This window comes from Salarias fasciatus, unplaced genomic scaffold, assembly GCF_902148845.1.
Source record: "Salarias fasciatus unplaced genomic scaffold, fSalaFa1.1, whole genome shotgun sequence".
In the NCBI taxonomy this organism is placed as follows: domain Eukaryota; kingdom Metazoa; phylum Chordata; class Actinopteri; order Blenniiformes; family Blenniidae; genus Salarias; species Salarias fasciatus.
The window spans coordinates 206,193-212,276 of NW_021941376.1; positions in this window are offsets into that span (position 1 = coordinate 206,193).

The following is a 6,084-nucleotide window of genomic DNA, read 5'->3' on the forward strand; positions in this document are numbered from 1 at the left end:
GCATCCGTCCTGCAGTCCAGGGAGCTCCCTCTGCTGGGGGGAGTTCTCCTGGATCCTGGAGGAAACTGAGCAGCAGACCATCTGTGTCGATGCAGCGTGAACACAACCAGTCCAGAGTGGGTTCAGTCCATCCAGTCAGAGTCCAGCAGCAGAACCAGCACAGGTCCTGATCGGTCGGTGGATCAACGGTGAAACCGATCCTGAACCCGAAGCAGCATCTCCAGTCTCACCTGAGCTGAAGGCAGCTTTGACCAGCGCAGTGTAGAGGCGAGCACTGCTGGGTCACAGTGAGGCCATGCTGGCTCTGGTCTGCATGTTCTCCCTCAGCACGCTTCAGCTGCCGTGTGGTGTTTTCCTCTGGTGGACTGGAGAGACGTCATGGTGTCTCTGGATATGAGCCGAGACGGCAGCCCGGTCCTGGAGGAAACATGGCGGACGCAGTGGGTGGGCGGAGCAGGTTGGAGGATGAAGTCTGGAGTTCCTGGTCCTCCCTGTGTTTCATCGTCTGTGTTTCTTCTCAGTCGTGTTTAAGGCTGAAATACGGGACGTGAGTGCTGAAGCTCCCAGAGGACTGGACCCTTCAGGGACCCTTCAGGGACCCTTCAGGGACCCTGCCGTCATGCTGCCGTCATGAAGCCAAGGCGCTGTTTTAAATGATCATTCTCAGCAGGGGGCGCTGTGACTCATTATTTGTGCTTTGAAGACGCTTCCTGCTCGTTTCAGTCCAGGAAATAAAGAAGTGCTTCACTCTCCACTCTCTGAGGCTGTTGGACTAAAGGATGTAAATTCCCTCAGTTTTCAGACTCTCCACTCCATCTTGTCTGAGGCAGTTATTTGCATTAAAATCCTGGATTACAGTTTACATAACACTGATTTTTGGCAACTGCTTCACCTGCGAGCTGAGAGTGTTCTCCCACTGGAATCCAGAGAGAGCAGAGTGACGGAGGCAGAGTGGCCGCTCACTGACGAACCTTTAGTTCTGCTGCTCGCTCGACCACGACTTGTGGGAGAGATCACATGGACGCTTCGCACCGTCGGACTCCGTCAGCCGGTGACGTGCACGCTCCCAAAAACTACAACCGGATTCCAACGACGGCTTTTATCTTTTAATAGGTGAGTAGTTTCACACAAGCTGATAGAAATATATTGATATAGATATATAAAAATACTTTTTCTTGCTTGATTCCTTCCTGCTTCATGACAAAAACCAAACATCGGAGCTCAGCCTGCAGACCGCGGCTCGTTTCAGGTGCTAACGCTAATCCAGCTGCTGTGGAGGCGGCTCAGGGTGGAGAATAGTTCAACTTTATTCATCAGAAAAACCGTTTAATCAGACCTCAAAGCCGTGGAACACATTTCTGGTCTGTTCTGGACGCCAGACGTTTCGCCGGTTTTCACTTATTCAGTTCAGCTCAGCCGTTTTCTCAGAGGAGACGTTCAGAGAATCCCCGCTTCTTCTGAGGGGGGCAGTGTTTAATACCCCTGATGACCTGAGGGGGCAGTGTTTAATACCCCTGATGACCTGAGGGGGCAGTGTTTAATACCCCTGATGACCTGAGGGGGCAGTGCTTAATACCCCTGATGACCTGAGGGGGCAGCATTTAATACCCCTGATGACCTGAGGGGGCAGCGTTTAATACCCCTGATGACCTGAGGGGGCAGTGTTTAATACCCCTGATGGCCTGAGGGGGCAGTGTTTAATACCCCTGATGGCCTGAGGGGGCAGTGTTTAATACCCCTGATGGCCTGAGGGGGCAGTGTTTAATACCCCTGATGGCCTGAGGGGGCAGTGTCAGCCTGGAACCAGAGCATCCAATCATTGAACCATTTTCAAAAAGTTCCATCTGAGGCGGTTCCAAAAAGTAGCGTCCTCAGTGGCTCCGAGCAGCGGATGGTTGCCGTGGAAACGGAGCATCGGTTCCACGTCAGGTAAACACACGCAGAGCCAGCTGTAGCCTGAGAGCTCAGATCCATTCAGGGTGTTTTTCTTTTTTTGTGATTAACATTTTATTAAGTTTTCCAGTACACCACTCCATTGCAGATACAAATCACAACAATTTCACTTCAGCATAATAGTAGAGCAGTGGAAGAACAAAAATTGAAATACAAATTAAAATAAAATAAGATAAAATAATAAAATAAAAAAATATATGTTAATGAAATTAAACAAAATAGAAAAAGAGGGGAAGGGAACATCTGGCTGGCAATTGTCTGTAACATGTAAACTATTTCTCACCCAGTGACCAGATACTCTCCTTCGCTCATCCAGTTCTGACCTTGAGGTTGGTCTCAGGGTCTTTCTGTCACTTCATCGGGACAAACGTTCAATAAACGGCTCCATAAAGCGCCGTTTATGAGCGCTGGGAGAAGATGTGGCGTCTGCCCGGAGGCCGTCGGGCAGAACCCGGCGATGAAGGCAGGAGGAGAGCGAGGAGGCCGAAGCACCTGGAGGTCAGCGAGGAGAGCTTCAGGAGCAGAGAGGAGGACGGCGGCGCCTCAGGACGGCGGCTAATGAGCGGCGGCGGTCTGTGGAAAATGATCCTTCATTAACTGAACAACAGAAACAGCAACTCATGGAAAATCCAAGAATTTCTGGAACCAGAGGGTTTGGCGCCAAACGTCTGGGTCTGTTTAGAACCTTCATTCATCACGACGTGGAAAACAGGAGCTCTGCTCGCCTCATTTCCTCCTCTACACCTGTGAACTCAGATCTCTCTCCTGGTTTTCTCTTCAAGATGAATTCAAACCTTCATGAGTTCCATCAGTTTTCTTTAAAGCTCAGGAGAAGTTCTCTGCTCCTGATGGATGGATGGAGGGATGGATGGATGGATGGATGGATGGATCCTCCTCTCGTCCTGCAGCTCGTTATCTGTTCCTCCGTCTCCACCTGCTCTTCGTCCACACCTGTCTTTCTGAGAGGCGGAGTCTCTTCCAGCTCCACTGATGGAATAAATGACGAGCTGCAGAGCTGCTGTCTCTGTTCTGCTCATATTCTTGCCTCGACTGTTGACTTCCTCCTCCTCCTCCTCCTCCTCCTCCTCCTCCTCCTCCTCCTCCTCCTCCTCCTCCTCAGTCCGGTGTTTCTCTCAGCTGGTGTTCTGTGGACGTCCCGTCATGATGGATCGGTTCCTCAGGGTCTTGGATCGGGTCTCTGCCGTTCCTCCACAGCTGCCTTGCTCTCTGCGGCCCTGAAGGATTTCAGGCGGTGATCCGGAGTGTGGACTTCTCTGTTTTCTCTCAGGTTTTTGACGAGAACAAACAGGAAGTCCTCAGGCTTCCCGTCAGATCAGTAATGAACCGCCGGCTGCTCGGCGGCTCCTCGTCGATTCTTCACATCGTCCAGCTTCGTGAAAAGTTTGGTGAGAAGTTTCTGATTGAACGGCGTCTCTGGGAAAACGGCGAAGGTTCTCCTGCGTCTCCTCGGAACGGATCTGTGGTCTTCATGGAGGAAACGGCTGCGACTCGGGAGAGTTCTGCGTGTTTCACCGGGAACCGGTGTGTGAGCGGCTCAGCCCGGAGGGGAAACGGGCGGCTCGGGACAGGAAACGGGCGGCTCGGGACAGGAAGTGGACGGCTCGGGACGGGAAGCAGACGGCGTTAATGACTGGTCTTGTTGTCCGTTGCTCTCTGCCGTCTGACGAGCCGGGCTGCTCACTCTTTGCCGCCGGCCTCATAAATCCCAGCCGAGGGTGAAGCGAGCGCCGCCGAGGCCCCGGCTTTTATCTGAGGATGATGAATCCGCCGGCCGCCGCCACACAGAGGATCACCCGGGAACCTTGAGCTGATTTATGGCGCTGGGAGCCGCCGCAGAGTGAGGAAGCCGTCCTCCGGCTGCGTATCGCTGCCATTCTTCATCCGGGGCGACGTTTCACTCAACCCTTGAAGAAAGTCCTGGGAAATACTCTTTTTCTGGGTAATGGACGTTTTTTATGGCGTCTGAGCTTCATGAGACGCTGTTTCCTGACGGCGGGCTGAAGAGGGATGGACGCTCCACGCCGCGGTGTGGGATGTGTTTTGGGGAGAATTCTGACACTGAAAGTACATGTTATTGTGTTTTGTGATGTACTCGTTGTTGCCGGCGTCGGTGGCGGCGCTTCAGGTTCAGAGACGCTCCGTAAATCTGGAAGGTGTCGAGTTTTGGCAGCAAAACGCAGAATAACATCTCCGTCAGGCGGCGGCTCTGAATCTCTCCACACTAACATCCTGTCAGACCTGCTGCGACTCCTGCCTCACTTCTCCTCTCAACAAGCCGCGGTGGAGCAGCGGGTCGCACTTCGCTCACAGCTGGCAGGTCAGGGTTCGAGTCCAGGTTCCTGCTGTGGCGTCTCCTCCCTGTCCAGTGACTTTTCTCCTGGACGTCCTTTTAAAGATGCTTCCATGTAAACGCAGAAACTGTGAATCGGGCCGGAACTTTGGTTTTGAAATCGAAACACTCAAAAACACTCAACAGCACCAACTAGTGGACCAACAGGACACTTTCAGTGTTTCTGCCGTTGCCATGGAACAGGTTCCAGACTCATGAAAGAGGAAAAAGCAGAAGTCAGTCTGAGCTGTGTGAAGGAGGGACGACTTCTCCTGTTCTGTGTTTGTGGTTCCTTTGGAGAACCGTTCTTGTGTTCTGATCGCTGTCAGGGCCGTGACCTCTGACCTCGCGGTGTCAGGTGATCTCTGCATGTCATCTGCTGTCGTCACTTTACTTCCTGTTGAATTCCCACTGCTTCAGATGCTCTGCAGTGTGTTGCTAGTGTGTGTGTGTGTGTGTGTGTGTGTGTGTGTGTGTGTGTGTGTGTGTGTGTGTGTGTGTGCAGACAGCCTCCAGTCAAAGCTGTATTCTCTTCTAGCTCCACTTCATTTCACAGTTGCTGCATTTTAAATCAACACAGCTTATTTATTTCAGAGAATGAGACGTATGTCGTCTTCCCAAGGTCCAGGAGTTTAAAACGTTTTCTAAATAAATGAGTGAAATCCTAGTAGAGGGTCATGAAGCTCTGATTTTCAGATTTATTACATTTATATTAGAAGTGAATCGCTTCTTTAAAACTTTAGATCTAAAAACTATTTAAAAGTTTCTCCAGTTTCACAAAGCTGAGCTGCTGGAGTCGTCAGCAGGACAAAACATGTCAGACGAGAGAAAAGCAGGTAAAACAGAGACTTCATGGAGGAACGGACAAATCAGACTGAAGAGAAAGAGAAAGAGGAGAGTCAGAGACTGAAGGTGAAGCTGGAGGAGGAGGAGGAGGAGGAAGAGCAGAGACATCTGGAACAGCTGGACTCCACTGGATGGCAGTGAGACGCTGTCCTGGTCTGTCCAGCTCTCTGTCTCCCTGTGAAGTGGACAGTGGACACTCTCTGGTTTCGTCTCTCTGGCCTTCAATCTCCGGCTCCTCTCTCTCCTCCAGGCAGCAGGTCTCTCGACCAAATCCTCCTCGGCGCCGTTCAGTCAGAAACAGTCGTCACCTGACACTCTCTGCACCAATAAACTTGATGCCCCGCCCCTTCTGTTGATGGTCCACCCCTCGATTTATGCCCTGTCCCTTTTATTGTTGCTCCACCCTTCTGGTGATGCTCCGCCCCTCTGGTGATGCTCCACCCTTCTGGTGATGCTCCGCCCCCTTGTTGTGACAGCTGGACTCTGGAGGAGGAAAGTGTTGAAGACAGAGAAAAGAGCTGAAACTTTCCAGCTTCTACAAAGAACAATGAGGTCACTACTGATCACTCCTGATCACTCCTGATCACTCCTGACCACTCCTGATCACTCCTGATCACCTGCAGCCTGACTCTTCTCTCCAGCCGTTCATCAGATGCTTGTTTCGGTCTTTTCCTCTGTGATCTAATCGATGGATTCTATCAGGAGCTTCTTCATCATTAACAGGATCAATAGTTTCCTCTGCTGGCAGCTGTGCTGTGAATTCTGGAATCATTTTTATTTCTGTTTTATTTTGATAGGATCAAGTCACCAGACCTTTGTGGAGGCTCCTTCCACTCAGTGGAGGCTCCTCCCACCCAGTGGAGGCTCCTCCCACTCAGTGGAGGCTCCTCCCACCCAGTGGAGGCTCCTCCCACCCAGTGGAGGCTCCTCCACGT